The sequence below is a fragment of the Kogia breviceps genome, chromosome 16 (assembly GCF_026419965.1).
Source record: "Kogia breviceps isolate mKogBre1 chromosome 16, mKogBre1 haplotype 1, whole genome shotgun sequence".
NCBI classification, from domain to species: Eukaryota; Metazoa; Chordata; class Mammalia; order Artiodactyla; family Physeteridae; genus Kogia; species Kogia breviceps.
The window spans coordinates 9,539,974-9,564,570 of NC_081325.1; the positions used below are offsets into that span (position 1 = coordinate 9,539,974).

The window sequence follows — 24,597 nt, forward strand, 5'->3', positions numbered from 1 at the left end:
GGGGTGAGGAAGTGGACAGGGTAAGGATAGATGGGGGATGCAGGTGGGGGGAGGGGAAATAAGGAAATTAACAAAGCACAGTACCCGCTTCCAGAGGTGTTCATGATCCCACGAGAGTTGAGAGAAAAAGTGGAGGAAAAGAAAAATGCTGTTGGGGGCTTCCCTGGTGGCGCAGTGGTTAAGAATCCGCCTGCCGATGCGGGGGACACGAGTTCGAGCCCTGGTCCGGGAAGCCCCCACATGCCATGGAGCAATTAAGCCCGGGCGCCACAGCTACTGAGCCTGCGTTCTAGAGCCCGCGAGCCACAGCTACTGAGCCCACGCGCGACAACTACTGAAGCCCGCACGCCTAGAGTCCGTGCTCTGCAACAAGAGAAGCCACCGGAATGAGAAGCCCGCGCACCGCAACGAAGAGTAGCCCCTGCTCGCCGCAACTAAAGAAAGACCACGCGCAGCAGTGAGGACCCAACGCAGCCAAAAATAAATAAATACATAAAATTTTTTTTAAAAAAAAGCTCTCTCAGTGCCAGGAAATGAGTTCTGTCTCAGCTCCATCAGTTAGAAACCATACGGCCTTAAGTGCATCCCCTCACCTCTCCACTTTCAGGAGAGAATGCAAGAAAGCCCTTCGTGTACTAAAAAGGTAGAAAACAAAGGCCAGCTACTATGCCCCTCAGAGATGACGAAACTGGGCTTAGATTAAGACCACCAAAATCACACACTACAGGAGGGATAAGAAAGACCCAGAGGAATTCAAATTTTCACTTCCTGATTAGGCTGCCCCTCTTGAACTGAGCTCTAATCCACGGCGATAGTTTGTCCTGTGAGTAACTGTCCAGCTTCACTTCCTGCCACACCTCCCACACAGGGCCACATCAGACATTGCTAAAAGACAATACAACATCAGCCCCTCCACACCTGTGCCAAGGTCCTGCCTTAGGTCTAGTACCCTAAACCTGGCACTGTCTTACCTCCTTGGAGTAACACCTTATTGTATTATAACAACTGTCCCCTTAACAGTCTGGCAACTCTTTGAAGACAGAGATCATGTATTATCAATCTTTGTACCCCTGTCAGAGTACCTGATAAAGATACATGGTTTATTGAATGAGTGGATGGGTGCATGCATATAAACCATTTCTGCCCACAAAGAACAGAATTGTGACATACTCCAACTATGTGCTTATGTGTGTCTCCCTAAAGCACTATAACTCTCAATATGGTTTTATAACAGCTTTAGTGAGATGTAATTCACATACAGGTATCCTCAGTTTTTTCAAAAGTTTGCCATATACCACTTGGCTTTTACGACAAACCTACATTAGTAACCATTTTCGCTAACTGAAGGAAATCCAAAGAGGGTTTTTGCTTCTATGTAAAAGGCAAAAAGCAAACATAGTGTTTGTCATTTGATTTGCAACAAGCTCTTATGGAGGCAGCAAGGAGAGTGGCCCTGCCAAGGTCCTCCTCCGGGAACTACACTCAGCATCGCAGCATCAATCTGCCATAGTTTTGAACTGTGTCTGTGAGCATCTGTGCTTAATCTTCATTTATTTTGTGTATGCGTTAGCAAGATGTGCCCCAAGGTAATTGCTTCTGTGCTTTACACCGTTTCGGCTTATGAAAGGCTTCATAGGAACACTCTACTTTGGGTAGCAGGGAAAACCTGTGCCACAATTTCACTTAAAGTGTACAATGCAGTGGTTTTTAGTATATTCAGAATTGTGCATCCATCACCACTAACAAATTGAGGAACAGTCTCATCACCCCCAAAGAAACCCCAACCTATTAGCAGTCACTCCCCATCCCCCCTTCCCCGCCCCCTAGCAACCACTAATCTACTTTCAGTCTCTATGGATTCTTAATTTCTTGTTACACTGTGTACATAGCTCAGTTATTAGAACGCATCTCCGCATGACTGAGAAATAAAAGCTGAAGCAGCTTCGATTTAATACAGAAGTACAAAATCAATCTCCTTGCTCTGTGACCTTGTATAAGTTGTTGAACTGGACTTAGTCTCCACATAAAATGATGAAGTTTGGACGGTGTGTGAGGGCACCTTCAGGTTAAAAAAAAAAAGCAAAATCAAAACCAAAAAACCCTCTGTCTATAATTCCGAGACTCCACCCTAGGTAGCCTTTTCTGGGCTTCCTAATAAATAAATGGCTTTATATAATTAAGACCTCACACCAGAATTGCCGCAGCCCCTGCCTTCCCCCGAAGGGCCCTAGAGAAAATGTTTTCTATTTTCCTGTCCTTCTTGGTCGTCTATTTCTGCGCGGGCCAAGGACAAACTGCAGAGCCCAGCAGCAGAGTCTTCGCGCGCTACACGCAGGAAGTCTCGCCCAGCCCGGGACCCCACCCTCCGCGGCGGCCCTGGAAAGAGCGTGTCGCCGCGCGCGCGCGCGCCCCCCGCGCGGGAGGGGCGCGGCGATGGGGGCGGAGCCAGCGACTCTGCAGCCAATCCGGGCGGCGGCGCGTCCCGGGGGCCGCGGCTCGCCCGGCGCGCAGGGGGCGGGGCTCCGCTTGACAGTGGCGGTCGCCGGGCAGCTGAGTCGGGGCGCAGCGAGCGCAGCGCGGCGCAGGGAGCTCGAGCGGCGCAGGCGGCAGCAGCGGCGCAGGCGGGTCCCAGCCCGCTCCGGCTCTTGGCACAGCGGGGTAGCCTCCCGCGGCGGCGGCGACATCCGGGCGATGCTGCGGGTCTCCTTGGGCGCCGGTGTCCTGACCTCTTCCTAAAGGTACTCGGCTGGGCTCGCTCCGTCGCCCCGGGCGTCGCAGCGCGGGGAAGTGGCTTTGCAAAGCCCTGGGCTGCCGCGGGCGGGCGGGCGGTGGGCTGGGGCGCGGGCTGGGGCGCGGGCTGGGCGGGGCTGGGCGGGGCTGCGCTGTCTGGGCCGCTTTCCCTGCGAGGAAGAGGGTGGCGGCTGAGGGAAGCGGGCTGGGGGAGGAGGGCTGTCTCCGGGCAGCAGCTGGTGGCTTTGCCATCCTCCATCCTCCGGCTCCCATGTGGTTTGAAAGAGGTTTTGTTCCAGGAGAAAGTTTGATGCTGAGACGAGAGGAGCCGGACTCGGGGGTCCCTGAGGCGGGCCCCATTAGAGGGAGACAGGTCACCCTGGCCGGGGACGCCCGTGACCTGAATGTGGGCATGCAGGAACGCAGGCCACTTTCTGGCCCGAGCAGCATTCCTGACGCAGGCTCTTCCCTGAGGACATTCCTCTGCGGGAATCCCCCTGGGGGAGGGGACTTTCCGGAGACAGGGCACTCAGAGCCCCCGTACTGTGGCTTTTGCCGCAGCTAGTTGTCTCCCTTACCTTCTAATTAAAGGTCCCTAAACAATGTGTCCAAGGTGCCGATGATTCTTCTGTCAAATCTTGAATTTTTCTTAATGCTACATGTTTTCCCAGAGTGCTGGGGTGGAGTACGTGAAAGAGAGTAGAAGTTGGGGCCCAGCCCTTAGGGTGAGAGGTGTGAAGAAAGAATACAGAACCCACCTACCCACTTGAAGATGGGAGAAAGTTTCCACCTTCAGAAAAAGATGGATTAGGTGGGGATGATTTGCTTTACAAAACTTCCTTGAATGCAGAGAAAGAAAGTTAGTGTTGCGTTTCACACATGATTGTAGGAACACATCTGTCATAAAGTAGCTCAGAGTAGAGGTAGTCATGTGGATGTCCTATGGACTTGAAATGAGCAGATCTCAACAAGTGTATGTTGAATTCTGTTTAATTTGAATCAGTCTGATACCTTTCTGATCACATGTGTGGATTCTCACAGGTACTTTCTTTTTTTATATATAAATTATTTTATTTATTTATATTTTTGGCTGCGTTGGGTCTTCGTTGCTCAGCGCGGGCTTTCTCTAGTTGCGGCGAGCGGGGGCTACTGTTCGTTGCTGTGCACGCGCTTCTTACTGCGGTGGTTCCTCTTGTTGTGGAGCACAGGCTCTAGGCGGTCAGGCTTCAGTAGTTGTGGAACGCGGGCTCAGTAGTTGTGGCACGCAGGCTCAGTAGTTGTGACACACGGGCTTAGTTGCTCCGCGGCATGTGGGATCTTCCCAGACCAGGGCTCAAACCCGTGTCCCCTGCATTGGCAGGCGGATTCTTAACCATTGCACCACCAGGGAAGCCCAAGGAACTTTATTTCTTATCAAAAATATTCATACCATAAGACAACTTGATCATGCCAACTTTTGTACCCTGGAGACACCCTTAGCCAAGGACATCAACCCCTTGCTCTGGTCCATATGATTTATCCCCACACCAGGTCCCGTCACTTCTCTGAGAACATTTACATGTTAAAGGGAAGGAAACCTCCTTGGTCAATGGTGACACAGTACATCGAGCACATACTATGTGCCAGATATAGTACCAAGTATTTTATATATAACTTTAATTCTCACAGGTGCCCTGACGAGTTATTACTGCTTCCCGTATTTTAAGGTTTAAAGAGTTTTGCAATTTTCCCAAGATTACTTGTCAAGTGATAGAGGTGGGATTTGACCCCGGGTGTGTGTGACTCCCTGCCCATGCTCTTTTCCACTATCCTGTGCTGTCTCCCAGCACCTCTTGAGAGAGAGTTGCCCATGTTATGATATAGCAGGAAATCCAGATATGGCAACATGTACTGCATCTCCCAGCCTCCTAGATCAGACCCCTTTGTAGAGTATCTTCTCCCTCTGGGAACCCACCACTGTGTGGCTGTGCCCCGCAGGTATTCCCTCCACCCAAGGGTGACATCTGGGACTCCATAGACTCCTCCCTCCACACCCCCAATCCCCAGGATGTAAATCAGATGGAAATCTCCAGACATATAAACTCCTTGCCCTTCCAGATAATTTGGTTCCAGAAGACAGGTAACCAAGCGTTTCCCTCACTGGCACTTAAGGAGCAGTCTCTCCCCTCTCAGCCGTTCAAGTCTATTTTAAGTGTGCGCTTATAAGTGCCCCCCACCAGCTGGCAGCAGCATATCCCCTGCAGCACTCACACTGGCACACTCATCCTTCTGTACTAACTGTCAGAGAATTCCTGACACAGCCCTGTCTACTTACAACGAAAGACTGAAACAAGGTCACTGGGGAAGGTGGTGTAAGTCCAGGGAATCCCTGGATTCTCCTCTACTGACCAGGAAGGAAGTTCACTAAGGACCCTAGGAGCAGGAAGCAGGCCTGCTCCAGAGTGCAAAACGCCATTTGTGTGGTGTAGCCTGTTGTCAACACTGTTGAAGATGTGTATTCACCATATAGAAATGCTTTTACCGGTTACATTGGTGATGGGTGTGGCCACACACCTATTTCTGATTTGATGACTCACTTTTACACTGAGGCAGGTGTCACTTGGCTGAAGGGTATGGAAACCTTGTGTCACGGTTGTGACAGTAAGCTTGAAGCTGTGCCTAAAAAAAATATATGATTATGATAATCTACAACCACTGTTTTATCATTTCTCTTCCCTAGGGGTGTGTGTGTGTGTGTGTGTGTGTATTCTCTCCCTTGGTATAGTCTTCAACTCTCTCTGGTTCCAAAATGATGCAGTACTAAGGCTGAAAAGAAATAAACGCCTTTTCGAGCTGTGACCATATGCTGCCTGGAAGCACATCCCTGTAGCTGGCATTTTACTCATGTTAGTCCAGTGCTAAGCATCGCAAGGTCCCGTGTGCATGCTTTGGGGTTTCATGTGGGCTCTCCTGTCTAATTATTTCACTCCATCCCCTGCAGCAATGATGAGGTTTTAGTTTAGAAGACAGCCCTGGCACCTCCCCTCTGATATCTCTAAATGGCCAAGAACTGGAGCAGCACTAATTCAAGTTGGGAAAGTCGAACATGAGGTTTGCTCATTGTCACTCTTGCACCAGAATGGAAAATGTACCAAAAACATACAAAACTATACCAAATTATTGACATAGTACAGTTTGCCTGAAGTTGGGTGCCTGCAAATGCCTCACTAACCTAAAAGTGTCCAGTATCCACAGACTTCCACTCTGCATTCTATTCTAGTTTTAAAACTTCTCATTAACTAGCAATCCATCTTTAGTTCTGTATTTCATCCGATTGAAAATGTCAGCTGTAAGACATAGCATGATTTTTGTTATACGGGAAGAAAGAGAAAATACTGCCAATTCTATTATGACATGCCACTTTAACAGTGGTCTTCCATGACACTGCATGAATCTGTCACACTAGCATCTCATTGCTTTCAAGATCCCTTCATCTCTTCCATGGGTTTTGGTACATTTTCCTGCTGGTACCTTCAGTAGCATTGCTTATGGTGTGATAGGCAATCGGTCTGTATGTCTCATTTACAAACTGTAGCACAGATTCCTCTTTTGTGTTTCTCTTCAGTCTGGTAAAGCATTTGGATTTTGCTTTGCAAGGTAATGTGGAAATGCCAAACAAAGACAAATGTTTCCTCTAGTAATATGACATTCAGGCCCCACTGCTCTGTCTGTTTGCCTTGGTGCATACACAGTAACATCTTTAAGTGCCAAATCGTAGTGTAATCTTTTTGAAAACCATTTAAATGGCAGTTTAACAGAACACGTGCAGTGCTAAGGATGCCCCTGGCTCAGTGGAAGTGATGACAAAATGAATGGCGATGACCAGGTTTACGCAAATGCAGGGAAATGACAATTGTGCTGTGACTGCTGCCAAGTTGTCAGCCGTTTTAAGACACCATCAGTATTAAGACACATCCTGATTTCAGAGATACCACAGTGTGAGGAAGAAACGAACCTTATCAGTGAAATATGTTAATCTGTGCCCACTCAGTTTGGTGAACTCTCACCTGCCTACCACCTTGCATGTATTCATTCATTCAGAGTCATTCATTCTGTTAAACTCCAAGCGCCACGAGGGCAAGGATTTCTTCTGTCTTGTTCTCTGCCATATGCCAACCACTTAGGATAGTCCTGACACATAGCTGAGCTGCTCAGTAAATATCCATAGAACGAGTGAATGAATCTCCCCTTTGGAAGACATGGAGACACGTCAGGCAGCTCAGTACTCTCCTGCTGGTTAGAAAACATATTCATCAAATGAAGACATTGACAGAAATGCCAAACATAGAGAAAGAATACAGGCCCACATGAAGTCCTTTTTTTCTATTTACAAAGCCCAATACAAAATATTGTCATGCCATTGCAGAACTAGTTTCTGGTAGAAGAAATTCCAGTGTAGCTTTTATTGATCTTTGACCACTGAAGGAATTTATAACAACTTATATCTTGGTTCTTTTGTATGATCCCAAATCATTACTTGCTTGAATTTTATGCTTAGTTCGTTTTCATGTACTTGTCCTGTTATAGATGTAACACGCACCAGGTGACAGGTAAATACCTTTTCCTTCAGTAGGCTCCTCTGAAACAGAAACTCAGTGCTGGTGACCTTGTCTGGATGTACATCCCCAAGAAAATGTATGTCTACTTAAAGGCCGTGCCTTACAGTCTGCTTTTTAACCCCCCAAAGAGGCTGTCTTTATATTTTGACATTTGGCAAAGAAAAAGACAAAAGAAAAAAAAAAAAAGAAAGGGAAAGAAAAGAGAGAGAGAGAAAGGAAGGAAGAAAGGGAGGAAGGGAGGAAGAAAGGAAGGGAGAATGAAAAGAGAAAGAAAGAAACAAAGAAACAAACAAAGAAACAAAGAAAGAGAGAGAGAGAAAGAAAGAGAAAGAAAGAAAGAGAAAGGAACGAAGGAAGAGAAAGAAATGAGATAAAGAGAAAGAGAAACAAATAAAGGGAGGAAGGAAGGAAGAAAGGAAGGGAGAATGAAAAGAGAAAGAAAGAAGGAAGGAAGGGAAGAAAGAAAGGAAGAGAAAGAAAGTGAGAGGGAGGGAGGAAGGAAGGAAAGAAGGAAGGGAGAAAGAAAAGAGTTAAAGAGAAAGAGAGAAACAAAGAAAGAGAGGGAGGAAGGAAGGAAGGAAAGAGAAAACCTTGATGGGCAAGGCAGACCTGCATCTGCCAGTGCCTCTGCTTCCTTACTGCTCCTGGTCAAGCAGAAGGCACGTCTAGGCCAGGGCCAGGGAGCTGGATGAAGATGCCAGCGGAAGGAATGGCAGAGAAGCTGATGTAGCAGCAAAGCTCTGGAGCTGTCCTGAGGACTGAAGCGAGTTAGCACGGTCCAAATCACCCCAGGGTCCATGGACGTAATAGCTGGACCTGCAAAGACACAACCAGATTCCAGTCCAGGGAAATGTGGGACCTTTGAAACACATCTAACAAACCAAGGTCACTCCTGAGTTCCTAAGATTCATTTAGTCTGCTTGTTCGGGGAGAGGATGAGTGCTGTGAACGGAGGCTGGTTACCCCTCCTCCACAAACAGGTGTGGCAATGTGGCGTGGTAGTGGAGGCTGTGAAGGGACTTGGCACATAGGCCAGAGCTGGCTCTTTGACACAGGAAAAGATAATAATCAATGAAATCTTTTTGGTTACATACTTAAAGAGCTTACATACAATTACTTTTTTGTTTTTGTTTTTTTTTGGCGGTACGCGGGCCTCTCACTGTTGTGGCCTCTCCCGTTGCGGAGCACAGGCTCCGGATGCGCAGGCTCAGCGGCCACGGCTCACGGGCCCAGCCGCTCCGCGGCACGTGGGATCTTCCCGGACCGGGGCACGAACCCGTGTCCCCTGCATCGGCAGGCGGACTCGCAACCACTGCGCCACCAGGGAAGCCCTACAATTACTCTTATTAAGTATTGTTAACATGGGCCAGACAAATGACAAAAGACAAAAAAAAAAAAAAAGGCTTAACACTTGTTTTTACTGAGCAGAAAAGGTAGAATGAAACAAACAGACAAAAACAAAATAATCTTAGCTGCCAATTCTATGATTCTGTGATTCTGCGGGATGTTTTAGCGGTACCCAGGATTTGTTTTCATCAGGTGTGGTGAGACATGGAAATGACTGTCACAGTGGAAGGATTTTATTATACTCACAGTCTGCTGGAAGCAGGAGCCTTGGTATATCATGCAGCAGGGGCAGAGAGAGGAGGGGAGGAGGGAAAATGGGGACAAGGGTCTTTACTGTGGTTCCACTGGAAGGCACCGTAAGCAGGTTTGGGATTAGCTAGTGTGAAGAATTTCCGAGGCTCTGCCACAGAGGGGCTGTTCCCAGGAGGCTGATGCCTGGCCTTGAGGAGACAAGGGCAGGTGGAGAGTGGCCCGAGGTGTGAGAGCCAATAAGTAGGCGGTTAGGAGTGTGGACTCGGGATTGGTCGGTTTGCATATGGAAAGGCTTGTGGGAAGGCAAGTTGATTATCTCTAGGCATTGCCTTACCCTGGGAGGAGCAGACCCTCCAGGGTTCTCAAGACCCCAAGATGTCAGAAGATCAGGATACAGAAAATAAAAGGCATGGTTAGTACCAGGGGACTTTTTAAAATAGTCAATTAATGAATTAGGCCCAGGTGCAGCCCAATGTGCATAAGCCCTTGCTCAGGATCTGACACATGGCGCTCTTCCAGTAAACATTCATTAAATCTGCGTCCTGGCGCCAGATGGTCCGACCACGCTCACAGTCAGTCTTTGCTGGATGCCGCGGTCAGGTGTGCACGGTTCATCTTCAGAAAAAGAAGAAAAAAAATGAGAAACTGTACACTGCGTAGAGGATCCCCAGAAGAAAGATGAACCACCCAGGATGAAGAGGAGGAAAAACGCTGCGTCTCTAAACACATAAATGAACCCGTAAGCAAATACATCTTCAGCTTTAAGATCTTAAAATCTATGCGATAATTGAATGTTTGGGGTAATTCCTTATCAGTAAAAGTCAGGAAGCGTGAAAGTTACAGGCAATTTTGTAAAAGGTTGTTTCTCAGAGTAAAATCGGAGCTGGGAAGTGAATTGTGCGCTGCAAATGGCGTGCTCAGGGGTAGGCTTCTAAAGGTGAGTTACTCAAAATAGCACGAAACGTACTTTTCTTCTCAACCGCACGTCAGTGTGGATCAGGAGAGCAGATGATTTACATACGCATGAAAGCGCCGTACCGGAGAGGGTTGCTGGAAGGCAATTAACAGGACGTGTGGGGAAAGAAGTCTAGGCATAGAATGTTTAAAACTACCTGTTTAACAAGTGTCTGCACTGAGGACACTGATGCAGGGTGGCCACGCGTGGGCTGGGCCAGGGCTTAGGCTCAAGGCATTACTCTCAACGGTGGATGGCAGGGCTGCTTGAGGGTGGGCGTGTCTGGACCCCCAGTGAAGTGAAGTAATTGAGTTGTTCCTCTGTTCAGCCTCGGGACGTTTCTTCATGTGCTTGGTTAATGGTTATAACGTCTTCAGAGTCCTATGACTTTTCCTTCAAATCTTGACCATGCACGTTAAGAGACAATAATGAAAACAGAAACAGGAGGGCAATCTAATCATCTAAGAAGGGTAATTCCTTCTCCGTGAAAACTCTGCGATCGCCCTCTGCGTACGGGTCCTCCTAGTTTGTGACTTTGCACACGTCTCTTTTGTGTTCGCGTAGGAGCTCATCTGTGTTGATGGAAATTGCAGAAATGTTTTCACTGGAACACAGCTGCTCTCCCTTTGTGTTTCCACACTGATGGCGTAACTCTTTAATTAAACTAGCAATGGTGGCCTAAACTGGCCAGTGAAAGCGTTTCTGCCTGTCTTATGTTACTCAGGATGGTCTTTGGGTTTATCCACACCAGTGACGCATTATCTCTTAACCTCACATACATTTTATAATCCAGGCTTTTATGGCTTTTTCACCTCCGATTCCCTACATGAATTAGGCCCATGTAAAAATGGAGTGTTCAATCAAATGAGGTAATATGCAGAAACATTTGAATTGTCCAGGAAATGTCACGAACAATTACATCAACCTGTATCTTGCTTTCAGGTATTTCTCACTCATCAGTGAGTCCTTTGCTTTCTGGAGCTCTTTCTTTGTGTTGATACTTATAAGTGAAATCCCATATGGGAGGGTGAGGGGAGTGTGGCAGCCTTCCTGGAGCTGTTCTAGGTATTTGCGTTCTATTTTAACTTTAACCTTTATGAATTTGAATTGCTCTCTTTTGGGGGTGGAGTGGAAAGAGGCATACCTTGCTTATCTCTTCAGCCCTGGAGCCTAGAAAACAGCCTGCAAATGGCAGGGGCTTAATAACTACTTGCTGAATTTAAAAATATCCTTTGACTGGTTGACACAGGAATTTCCATCCTTCTTTGGCTCACAGATTTATGAATAAAAGCCTCACCAAATACCTTATAATTTGATAGTTAAATCATCTGGAATAAGGAATCAAGAACATCAAAACTGAAATTTTAACAAATAGAAGACATGACAATAACCTTGTCTTAAATTTAAAAATCTATTACAAATGATGATTACTAAAATTCTCTGATGTTGGACTGAAAGCTAGGCAGATTAAAAATAATAGTACAGAAATTACCGATTTTGATTTAGATTAGTGAACTTAATTTAACACATACAAATAAGCAATACAGCTTTTGAAGAAAGGATCAATTACTTAATCAAGCTTGCTAGAACAATAGAATAACAGATTGAAGAGAAAACAGTAAGAAAAAAAATAACTTACATTTTGGTCATAACCAAATATTGCGATAAATTTCCTATAAGCCATAGTGTTACATGTTGTAGGAAAAAAAAGAAATACCATAATGATGGATACATGTCATTATAAATTTGTCCAGACCCACAGAATGTACAACACCATGAGTGAAGCGTAATGTAAACAATGGACTTTGGGTGATGATGATGTGTCAACGTAGGTTCATCAGTTGTAACAAATGTACCACCTGGTGGAGGATGTTGTTAATGACGGAGGCTGTGCATGTGTGGGGCAGGGGGTATATGGGACATTTCTGTGTCTTCCCCTCAATTTTGTTGTGAACCTAAAATTGCTCTAAAAAATAGAGTCTTAATGAGAAAGGAAAAGAGGGGAGGGAGGGAGGGAGGGAGGGAAATAAAACAAAGTAATGTTTTTATCCTAAGTCTGAAGTCAGTGAAGATTTTTCTGAATATTCTTGTCATCTTATAAAAGAAGATGCATTGGAATACAGAAAACTGATCATCATTTCAATAATGAAATGTAATAAGACAATTCTAAAAGGCAGAATAGCAGAATGAGAAAGAACATAGCTAATGAAAACTTATGCAAAGTACATAAGGGGTTGATATGAATATGGAATGTGTGCAGGATCTCATAGTCCAAGGGTTGAGGGGGAGGAGCAGACATTTTGGACATTGATGTACAGATGTTAGATCATCACATGATAGGCCCAGAGCATGAAACACACACATTGATTACCACCATTTAAAGTAGTCTGTGCTTTGACAAAGATCCAAAGTAATTTGGGAAGTTGGATTTCTATATCCACTGACTGCTTGTTCATTTGTTGCACTAATAAAACAAAAATAACAGTAACCGTCCTTGAAACACCACTGGAGAAGATAAATCATAGGGGCTTTATTCAGAAACCACTTGAGACAGAATTACCTATCAGAATTTTCTTCTCTTGTTTTTCCAGATGATAGAAACAAATTTGACAAAAGACTACAGTTTGGACACTTGGAGATACTAGTAGCACATTAGACAGTGTCTCTATCTTAGTTGCATCTCTTAAAAACACACTTATCTGAAACAGTAGTTCAGGTTTTTTTTTTTTTTTTTTCTTTTTTTTTTTTAATGGTACGCGGGCCTCTCACTGCTGTGGCCTCTCCCGTTGCGCAGGCTCAGCGGCCATGGCTCACGGGCCCAGCCGCTCCGGGCACGTGGGATCCTCCTGGACCGGGGCACGAACCCACGTCCCCCGCATCGGCAGGCGGACTCTCAACCACTGCGCCACCAGGGAAGCCCGTAGTTCAGGTTTTGAAACCTGGTCTCGATCCTCATTAAATGTTCACTTCAGCGTTGTTTTCCTTATTTGTCTGGGGAGTGGAGGTGGAAACTCTGTCTCTGTGAGTATTGCATGTGGCTGGAGAATGACCTTCTGGACCATGGAAAGGATCAAAATAGAGGTTAGGAGGCCCCTTGAGCTGTGGCTACATTATATCGGGTGTGTTTCGGGGATGGAAAGAGCTTTGACTCAGACTGACCCGGGCTTTGCCATCCCCTCGTCACGGAATGAGAAGTGCATCAGTGCCAGTTGAAGGTGGCTGTGTGGCTCTCCACGGAGCTAAAGGCTCTCCGTCCTCTCCTTATGCCATTTAGTCCCCATACAGCCCCCGGGTCGACCCTGTTACTGTCTCTATTTTACGCATGAGGAAACTGAACAACAAAGAGGTTAGGTATTTTGCCCTGTGTCGCCCTGATAGCAAGCGAAGAAGCTGAGAGAAGAACCCAGACTGTCTGACCCCAGAATTATGCATTTAAGCACCGACATTATGCTCCCCTGGGGGGGTTGCTGAACATCCCTCAAATTTAGCTTCGTCCTCTGTAAGATGGGGCCGTGCATTTCTACCGGGCACGTTTGTTGTGCGTTTGCAAGAGAATGTGTATGTGTAAAGTATCAGGCGTCCTAATGGCCTGATCAGAGTGGTTGCCTTACTGCTGCCTTTGTTGCTGTGGAAAATGGCTGAATAACAGTCTCATCAAAGTCCCAGGTATTTTCTTCATCGCCCAGATTTAGCCCAGTCACGCCCGTTGCCACGGCAACCACTCTCTCCTAGCCCTTCACAACTGCACATCTACAGGAGCTTCTTTACTGACCTTGGTTAAGTCCAGTCTGGAAGCCTCTCTTCTCCACCGGGGTCCGATCTTGTCTCCCTTACACAGAGTGACTGGATGATCGGGAAGCAGAAGTGGAAGAGGAAGCACTTCCAAAGGGAGGGGGCAGAGCCTCACTGTTCCTTGTGGGAACCTCCACCCCCTCAGCAAAACACTAGAATTAAATCCACCAAAAGTAAAACAGGAGGAAAGTTTTCACTCAACACTCTGGTGCCCCAAACTGGGGAATTATCACCTTGATTTGCTATCCTTTGAGCCCTGGATCAGTGATCTTCTCAAGTGAGAAGAAAACTGCTGCTGCTTCCTACACATCCAGTCCCTCTGTGTAAGGAAGACAAGATCGGTCCTGGGGGAGAAGAGAGTGTTCTAGACATGAGCAATGGGGTGGCCAAAATTTGGTTGCTACTAGTACCTCCAGTGTACTCTTGAATCCATAACTTTACAGAAAGAGTACTTTTTTTTTTTTTTTTTTGTGGTATGCGGGCCTCTCACTGCTGTGGCCTCTCCCGTTGCGGAGCACAGGCTCCGGACACGCAGGCCCAGCGGCCATGGCTCACGGGCTTAGTTGCTCCGCGGCATGTGGGATCTTCCCGGACCAGGGCACGAACCCGTGTCCCCTGCATCGGCAGGCGGATTCTCAACCACTGCGCCACCAGGGAAGCCCAGAAAGAGTACATTTAATAACGAGTTCCATAAGGTCCTAAGTAGTTAGCAACCTTAAACATTCTTGTAAATATATTGTAGCCAGTGAAACCTACATTGTATTCCTCCAGACCTTTCCTTAAGGAGATCCTGGGGCATCCACTTAGAAGTTTTTAGAAGTCCGTTGTGAAATTACTTTTTTATTCTCACGGGTTCAATACCATGGGTACGTGATACCTCACTAATACATTTTAACATGTTTAAAATACATTTTAATATTAAGATGTGTTAAAATACGTTTTATTAGGCAAGTAATATATGTTCAATGTTGAAGATTTTAAAGATTTAATGAAGCAAATAGAAGAAAATACAAACCGTCCATAATCCCACCTCCAAAATATAATCAGTTTGCATTTTTGCATGTTTCCTCCCAGATTTCTTTTTTTCAGGTACAGCTATATTGTATACAAGATCATTTAACATTTAACATACTGTTTTATAAGCTGCTTTTTCACATAGCACAATTTATCCCACATAGCTCTCCATGGCAGTAAACCATTACATAGATTTTTAGACAAAAAGTCATCAGACCTTGGTCCTTGTGTTTCGAGACACTAGAGAAGCCTCCACTTAGCCCCAAGGCTGAGGGCTTTGTCCATCTCTATACAAAACACACTCTCTGCCTTGTGGAGTTTGTAAGTCCCCAAGCCGGGTCTCACTTGCAAAGCAGGAGGAGAGGTCTGCACCTGGACTCCCACCTCGGCCGGTACTCTTGTCATCATGGGCCTCCGACTGTTTCTCTACTGAGAGGTCTCAGTGTCATTCCTGGTGGCTCTGACACAGAACTGCAAATTGGCTTTTTCTGCCTTGCATCTTCTGATGGATAAACGTCAGGAGACACACAACACTGCCAACTGGCCTCTTAAAACCAAGACCATCTGCCTTTCAGAAGGCTGACATCCTCCCCATTTTATAATTTCCATTTCTATAGCTGGCTCTCAATTACTGCTTCCCCTGGGAGCCAAGATCTAAAGATAATTAAAACCCACAGATAAGAACCAAACTTCGTGACAGTTTAAATCTCCTTCTCCTCCTTCTTTAGATTAGAGCTGCTCACAAATGGACTGATTTGAGTTTCTCCTCCTTTTATTTCCCCTGATTAGCCCCTGATTCAGAGCCTAATGAGCGATGGGGTAGCCAAACTTTGGTTGCCAGACAGACAAGCAACCAGCCTGTCTTTATGATCCTGCAGTTTGAGCGTATCAGTCTCTGAAACATCCCATGACTTCATTGTGAAGAGTACTAAGCAAGATATTTCATACCAGTGGAATCAGACACTTACTATGCCTTCGCGGTCCTTTATCCAGACGTTTTACCCAGGAACATATAAATTGCCTTTTGCCACCTAGATTTTCCAAAAGCCTATCAGAGCTTTTCAAATAAGTTCTAAGTAATTGATATTCCTTTTTTTTTTTTTGCGGTACGCGGGCCTCTCACTGCTGTGGCCTCTCCCGTTGCGGAGCACAGGCTCCGGACGCGCAGGCCCAGCGGCCATGGCTCATGGGCCCAGCCGCTCCGCAGCATGTGGGATCCTCCCGGATCGGGGCACGAACCCGTGTCCCCTGCATCGGCAGGCGGACTCTCAACCACTGCACCACCAGGGAAGCCCTGATATTCCTTTTTTTTAAAACACTATCTTGATCTCCTCTTTCCTCAGTCTGCCATCTTACCTCCACCCTCCTGCAAAAAAACAAACAAAAAACCTCTATATACACACACCACATCTGTGTGTATTTATATGTATATTTATATACAGACATAATACACACAAATACACATTTTAAAAAATGAATCAGAGTCACCATTCTCTAGCCGCAAATATTTTTGTTCTTTTACCTTCTCCACCGAGGAACACGGAGCCTCAAAAATCACTGGGCACCCAGTGCGGCCCCGTGCACGCGGCATCCTTTCCTCCCTGGCCAGCGCGGGCAGCTGCTTCAACTGTCTGGTCCTCTCTCCCCCAACTTCAAGCCGTCTTTCAGCACTGTCAGGTCTCTTCTCCCCCTTCTTTCCTTCTGGACAATGCCCTGACATCGCTGTCCTCTCAGGGAGGACGTATGACGTATCTGAAACAACAAACTTTGAGACGACGGTGTTTTCTGCAACCATCACAGCTGTTAAAGTTTCCTGAAGCAGCACTACCTATTTAAAAGAGTTTTGGTTTTCGGTCTTTGTTTTTTCTTAAAGGAAGCCATTTCATGTTTTGGCTTTCATGGCACTCTCGCGGCTAGTGGGTTGTAACTGGAAGAAAGGGTTACGGCCTTCTGGTTACGTCACAGATGCCGAGAAGGGCCATTTTGAGTGAGACACAGCCCAGCACTTAGTTCTGAGATTTCTCCCCATCTTGTTGTATGAATGGCTCACTCCTCAGCAGCAGTAGTGACTCAGGCTCTGTGGGACCACTCCAGCCTATTTGCATAAGCTGTCGATAACATTAAAAGCCTTCCCAGACACTGACGTTTGCCAGCACCTACAGGCCAGTGCAAATGGCATGAGTGGCTTTTGGATGTTTTCAGTTTCTCCTCAATGTTTGTCAAACAGTTAAGGTATTTATCAGAAATGGCCATTGGACACAAACACATTCTAGTATGTGCTTTTAATTGTATTTTCGCTGAAACTGTTGGACTCGATTTCTTGTTGGATCATGTCCTTAGCCCCGGAAAGGAATCCTGGAAGTGATGAAGAGAAATTCTATGTGAATTACCCCTATTTAGTAGAAGACCAGTCAGAGCTGGCACAGCCTCCTAAGCTTTCAGCCAGAACTGAGTGTGAGGAATGCTAATTAGGAGATGGGGCGAGGGGCCCAGATCTGTGCCCCCCTCCGCACCTCTCCCCTCCTATCCCACCCGACACAGCGCCCCAGGCTCAGCACCGACCAGCGAGGTGCCAAGCCAGCTGGACCCCAGGCTAGAAAACAAGGAACACGAGTCAAAGCTATCAAGGGACCTGGGGAGATGGCCATGGCAGAACTGATTTCATCTGCATCCTGGATGAGATTCAGGACGTTGATGACTTCCCCCTTGAAATTTGTGTTTCACACAAATCGTGAATTATGTAGGTATTCTTTCCTTTCATTATTATTATTATTATTATTATTTTGGAGTCTATAGCTTTGATCAAGTTCTTAGATCTTAGAGGAACCCATGGCTAAAAAGTGTTTAAGAACCATGGTTCTAATTTTCCTCTCCAGTTTAAAATAGCCTCCCCTTTGCTGACTTTAAGCTTTATTCAAGTTGTCCTAAAAGGGAAGAAGTTGGAGGTGTTCTAAACCTCCAAGTTCAAAGTTGGAGGTGTTCTAAACCTCCAAGTTCAGCTACTGGGGTTAGGGGACCTTTTAAACCCAAAGCCTCACCTTCCTGAGCCCCCAGTGAGTCCAAGAAATCACAGAACCAGAGGGAGGCTTAACAGTGTGTGTGCGGGAGGTGACACTGTCCACTCCCAGCATGCTCTGAGGGCTGTGGGAAGATGCTGGACTGCGTAGCAGAACTGGGCCAAGTGGCTGCCGATTTGGCTCTGTGAACGAACCTTTATTATTTTGGCTCAAGTGGGCATAAATTCCCACAACTTTGGCTGTAGCCCCGAATGGCTGAAAGTCCAAATACACCTGTAGAATTCTAAATTCTAAAATACACCCTACTAACAGTAATTTAAAAGTATATGGGGGCTTCCCTGGTGGCACAGTGGTTAAGAATCCTCCTGCCAATGCAGGGGACACGGGTTCGATCCCTGGTCTGGGAAGATCCCACATGCCACGGAGCAACTAAGCCCGCGAACCTCAACTACCGAGCCTGTGCACCGCAGCTACTGAAGCCCGCGCACCGCAGCTACTGAAGCCCGCGCGCCTAGAGCCCGTGCTCTGCAACGAGAAGCCACTACAATGAGAAGTCCGTGCACCACAATGTAGGGTAGCCCCTGCTCTCTGCAACTAGAGAAAGCCCGTGCACAGCAATGAAGACCCAATGCAGCCAAAAAACCAAAAAAAAAGTTTTCTATTAATGTCTTCATATCAACATTATTATCAGTATTGTAGACAATACTGATAAAGTATTTTAAAGGGGAGATTCTAAGTAACTTTTATTTTGCACTATCTGATTGGCTAAATTCCCTCCTGCTAATCTTTTTTTTTTTAAGATTTAATTTAATTTAATTTTTGACAGTGTTAGGTCTTCGTTGTTTCGTGCGGGCTTTCTCTAGTTGTGGTGAGCAGGGGCTACTCTTCGTTGCGGTGCAAGGGCTCCTCATTGCGGTGGCTGCTCTTGTAGCAGAGCATGGGCTCTAGGTGCATGGGCTTCAGTAGCTGTGGCACACAGGCTCAGTAGTTGTGACTCGTGGGCTCTAGAGTGCAGGCTCAGTATTTGTGGCACACGGGCATGTGGCATGTGGGATCTTCCTGGACCAGGGATCAAACCCGTGTCCCCTGCATTGGCAGGCAGATTCTTAACCACTGCGCCAACAGGGAAGTCCCTCTCCTGCTAATCTTTTGAATTATTGTGTCTGCTTATGAGTTTTATCTGTAAACTTAAGTGAAGTTTCTGGACTTTTGTGCATGGGTTTACCTATTTGCAAAACTTGGCAGGGTGGTCTCTATTTTACTTGAACACCCATTAAATAAGAGGATATGCTTGACTGAAAGGAGACCTTGAGGATTAACCAACCAAAGCAGAAGAACGTGATGACTGCCTGAAGTTTATCTGATTATGCCATAGTTGATCCTAAACCATTACTGCCTAAGTGCCCAGTCTATCCCTCTGTTTATAGATAAGGCAGAGCTTACTGTGCTGTTTGGAGGGCTTATGCAAAATTGTCCACTTCAGATTTCACAAGCACAGCAGGGAGATTGGGATTGACATATATACACTAATATGTATGAAACAGATAACTAATAAGAACCTGCTGTATAAAAAAATAAATAAAATAAAATTCAAAAGTAAATTAAAAAAGAACAGGCAAATCTAAAAAACAAACAAAAAAAAACGATTTCACAAGCACAACAAAGTGTCATTCATCTGCCATTACAGGGGAATGTGTTCCAAATATGTTAGTTTTTCAGATAACTTAAGCTCACTTTTTTGGGACTCTTTCTAAAAGGAAGATACTCTGTCTTCTGAAACAGTGCTGAAGTTAACTTTCCCTTTTCTGGGTATCTTGGGCCTTCTGTGTGAACTTGGGAACGTATGTACCTCCTGGGCCTGTAAAACTATAAATGTGGGGTCATTTGTCCATTAAGCTCAGCTACCCCAGCTGTCTGTGCTTTCTTACTTATTCACTCTGATTTTTGTGGACGTTTTCCCTCCACAGATCATTATGTTACTTTCCATACCTGTTGGAGTATTTAATGTACACCTGTTTCCTACAGTTACCTGGATGGATCCACACCTTTCTTATGCTACAAAGAGCACTTTAAAAGTTCTAGTCTTTTTAAAATAGTAAGAGAGTTAGGATTGACAACATTTATTTTGTTTTATTTTTAAAATTAATTAATTAATTTAATTTATTTTTTGGCTGCATTGGGTCTTCATTGCTGCGTGCAGGCTTTCTCTAGTTGCAGCGAGCAGGGGCTACTCTTCGTTGCGGTGCGCGGGCTTCTCATTGCGGTGGCTTCTCTTGTTGCGGAGCATGGGCTCTAGGCGTGCGGGCTTCAGTAGTTGCAGCACGCAGGCTCAGTGGTTGTGGCTTGAGGGCTCAGTAGTTGTGGCTCGTGGGCTCTAGAGCGCAGGCTCAGTAGTTGTGGTGCATGGGCTTAGTTGCTCTGCGGCATGTGGGATCTTCCCAGACCAGGGCTCGAACCCGTGTCCCTTGCGTTGGCAGGCGGATTCTCAACCACTGCGCCACCAGGGAAGTCCCAGGATTGACAACATTTAGTTCTGGAAAATGATGCTTATTTGTTTTAATTATTCTCAAAATGGATTTGGGTTAAAGAAGAGCTTCTAGTTCATTATTATAACATTGGTAAAATTATAAAATATATCTTGCAATTTAAAACTTTTGAGCTCTTTGGAAACTGCAAGTGTAAAGCCCCTTATCCAGCTTCATCTGAAGTCAGTCTACCAACTGTACCTTGACCGAAAGTTTTGGCTTAATTTATGTTGTACATGTTGTAGTGTAAATAACATGAATGATAAAATAATGCAAATAATAAGGACCTAAGGGAAAATAAAGTGGGAGTTTTGAAGAGCTTGCATCACTATGCATGTCAGTGTAACTTTTTAGTAAGTACAGAGAGATTTAAATATGTTTACAGTTGTGTTTCTCCCATATTTAAGTTATTGGCCACACACTAAGTGGCTTGATGAATTGCTTTCTGTGTATATATCCCTACAATAAGAATCTTTTCTAGTACATGCTTAACAATCAAAAAGAGTAATTTTTATTTACTTTCAATTAATTCTTTCATGGAATGGAGATAGTATCTCCATATTTCATATACCTCTTCCAATATATATTTATTTCACGATGCTTTTTTCAGCATTGCAAGTGGACACCTTTAGACCGTAGATGTACACATCTACAGTTTGCTTGCTTTGAACTTCTGTATAGTTGTTCTGGCAGGGGATGTAAATAGCATTATTAGATGCTGTGTAATTCGATGGAAACATATTTCAGTTAGATAGAAAAATCTGGTTACCACAGCAGCTTCTCCTTTTGTCCTAGAGCAGCATTACGTTTTTTTTCCTTTTTCAGTTCCCAACTAGAGTTGTTTACGTTTTTTTTCTTCACAAATGCCAGTCACCTGGAGATATGGCAGTTGGTCAACAAACCTGATTACTGTGCAAGTGTAAACCAGATAGTTTAGGTCCCCAAACCATCCTGGAGCAGAAGAAGTATTTTGTTTTCTCCACTAATGATCTTCCCAGGATAGTTCTAAACCGTCCCTTTACATCTTAGGTCTGAAAACTAGAGCCTCATCATAATGCCATTTAGCTGGTCCAGGTGGGAGCCTGCGTAATCGAGGTAATAAGCTCCTTGGGTGAAGTGAAAACTCAATAGGTCAGAGCAAGAACATGAGGTATGTGACCGCCCGAGTATCATCATCACTGGTCAGGGAAAGGCACTTAGGCACCTGAGTTCGCTTTATCTGCTCTACTGATGGGGGATGATAATTTCATCGCATATGACTTTGGATGAGAATGCCTTAATGAGATCAGCAGCGAGGGGGAGATGAATCTCGGAGAACGATTTTGGAGTGTGTGTGTGTATGTTTAAGTAGCATCCTAGTGATTCTGAAAATCACCTAAGGAAGATGTAATCAGCTAGACCATACTGGCTTATCAACATCGGACCATGTTTCTGCATTTCTAATTTGATTACCTGGAAACTAGTATCATTAAACTAAAAGACATTGTGTTGTATGTCTTGAGAGAGAGAGGGAAAAAAAGACAGATTAATGATACTTCAGGAAATGCTCTGACTCTACCCAGGAAATGATCTCGTCTCACTAATTTTGCATTCCAGTCTAAAACAGCCCTGTCCATGCTCTATAATTAGAAATATAATAAATAGTCAGATCGAGGCACTCGGGAAAATGTCAGATTTATTTTCTTCACTCCCACATGTACTATATTTGTTTGGTTTATTTTCTTCTTGGTCAAGGAAGAAATTTTATTTACATTTTAGTGTCAGAAAATACAAAAGTAAGTGATTCACCGAATTTACTATTTGGGATATACTCTATTTTTATATAATACGAATTAACCATGTTTTGAAACATAAGGTGCAGGAAAGGCTTCCCTGTAGTATTTATATTGTAACTTTTCAGCCCACAGAAGTGTGTTGCATTTTGAACCCATATGACCAGTAAATACCTCTATCCTAAACGTCTGGAAGGAAGGTGCCCGGTGTGATTTTTCTGTGCACGAAAATGTGTCTCAAGACACCAACAAGAGGATTACAGGGCTTCAGAGTGCTGTAAAGTTTGTTTTCTGTTTCGACCTACATCACGTCGTAAGGTATTTAGAAATCAACTGGTGCAAAATAATATACCGTTTACTACAAATAATTTTAAAGGCCCAGAGCCTTATAATCCCTTCTAAATAATCTTTACTAGGCATGTTCCCACAAGCATACTGCGGCCTGGTGCATGAATTTGATATTACACTGTTGCAGACAACCGCTCTCTCAGACTTTACAATGGATCAGAGACAGTCTTTATGCTGATGGGTAATTCTGGAAGAGTGTCGCTTTCCCTGGATCTCAAGAGCCCCACTCTCAGCACCTGCTTCCATCCTAGACTCCACTCACCTCCCCACTAGCACCCACCAGGTAGGCCCGGAAATCGTATTATTAGACCAGAGATGTAAGGTGGGTGCCGCTCATGGCTTGAGGGAGGTGACGCAGGAAAACGGCAAGACCACGGAATAGAGGAGATGAACATAAGAGAAACAAGGAACCAACTAAACTATGGAAAATTGAGTACTCAATTGTGTGAAGTTCAAAGCTGTTTTCTTAGAGAACCAACCAAGGGGAAATAGACTTAAGTAGGGTTGATTTGTTAGACATAAGGAAGGCCAAGCTTCCCTGGTGGGTTTGAGATGACATAGGACCAGAGCTTGGTCCCTTTTAGCAATGACTCATGGTTTTAAGGGCTGCAGCGTATGGGTTGACATCCCTGAGCACCCTAACCATATACTTGACCTTGTGGCAATTTGGAAAAGGCTGTTTGGCATCAGTGGAGAAGCTGTACTTCATCCGAGGTGAAGATGAGTCACCTATATGTAATGGGTGACCTCTTGACAAAAAAATGACATGATAAGCAAAAAGTTTGGTCTGTAATCTCCTAGGGGTGTTATGGCGAAGGGAGGGAGAGAAACTAGCTCATCTGCATGTCATCCTGCCCAGAAAAACTTTTGCTAATTGAAGCTCTGTTGTTGTTGTTGTTTTTAACCGTGGGTAGAGCACTTAACATGAGAGCTACCCTTTTAACAAAAATTTAAGTGTACAGCCCAGTATTGTTGACTATACGTACAGGGTTATACAGAAGATCTCTAGAACTTATTTATCTTTCTTAACTGAACCTTTATGTCAGTTGACTAGTAACTTCCCATTTCTTCCACCTCCAGCTTCTGGCAACCACCATTCCACTCTTTGATTCTAGGACTATTTTATTTGACTATTTTAGATATCTCATGTATGTGGAATCATGCAGTATTTATTCTTCTGTGATTGGCTTATTTCATTTCGCATGATGTCCTCAAGGTTCAACCATGTTGTCACATATTGCAGAATTCCTTTTTTTTTTCAAAGGTTAATAGTATTCCATTGTATCTACCGCATTTTCTTTATTCGTTCATCTGTCAAGGGACACTGAGGTTGTTTCCACATTTGGCTATTGTGAGTAGTGATGCAATGAACAAGGGAGTGCTAGTATCTCTTCAAGACTCTGATTTCAATTATTTTGGATAAATACCCAGCAATGGGATTGCCGGATCATATGGTAGTATTACGTTTAATTTTCTGAGAAAGCTCCATACTGTTCTCCAAAGCAGTTGCACCATTTTGCATTCCTACCAACAGAATGCAAGGGTTCCAATTTCTCCACATTCTTGCCAACACTTGTTGTCTCTTGTTTTGTTTTTAATATAATAACCATCCTGACAGGTGTGAAGTGATGTCTCATTGTGGTTTTGATCTACATTTCCCTGATGATTAGTGACATTGAACATTTTTCGTATATCTCTTGGCCATCCGTATGTCTTCTTTGGGAAAATGTCTGTTTAAGTCTTTAGCCCATTTTTAAAGAGTTGTAGGAGTTCCTAATATATTTTGAAGATTAACCCCTTGTCAGATGTAGGGTTTGCAAATGTTTTCTCCCATTCCATAGGTTGCCTTTTTATTCTGTTGGTTGTTTCCTTTGCTGTGAAGAAGATTTTTGGTTTGATCTTAGGGGAAAAGCTTTCAGTTTTTCACCATCAAGTATAATGTTTCCTGTGGGCTTTTCATAATTAGTCTTTATTATGTTGAAGTACTTTCCTTCTATTTCTAGTTTGTTTAGAATTTTTATCATGGAAAGCTGTTAGATTTTGTCAGAGGCTTTTTCTGTATTTATTGAGATGATCTATGATTTTTATTCTTTATTCTGGTAATATGGTACATCACATTAATTGGTTCATATACTGAAACATCCTTCCATCCTAAGGATAAATCTCACTTGGTTGTGGTGTACAATCCTTCTAATGTGCTGTTGCCTTCAGTTTGCTAGTATTTTGATGAGGAACTTTGCATCTATA

At 44.7% G+C, this 24,597-nt stretch overlaps 1 protein-coding gene across 1 annotated transcript in view; it reads left to right on the plus strand.

Annotated features, from left to right (window-relative positions):
- Window positions 1-2,533: 2,533 nt before the first annotated feature.
- FRY (FRY microtubule binding protein) overlaps window positions 2,534-24,597 on the plus strand; it is a 426,981-nt gene continuing 404,917 nt past the window's right edge. The window contains exon 1 of the mRNA XM_067016675.1: window positions 2,534-2,738. The gene's annotated coding sequence lies outside the window, so the exon portion shown is untranslated. The remainder of the gene's footprint in view (window positions 2,739-24,597) is intronic.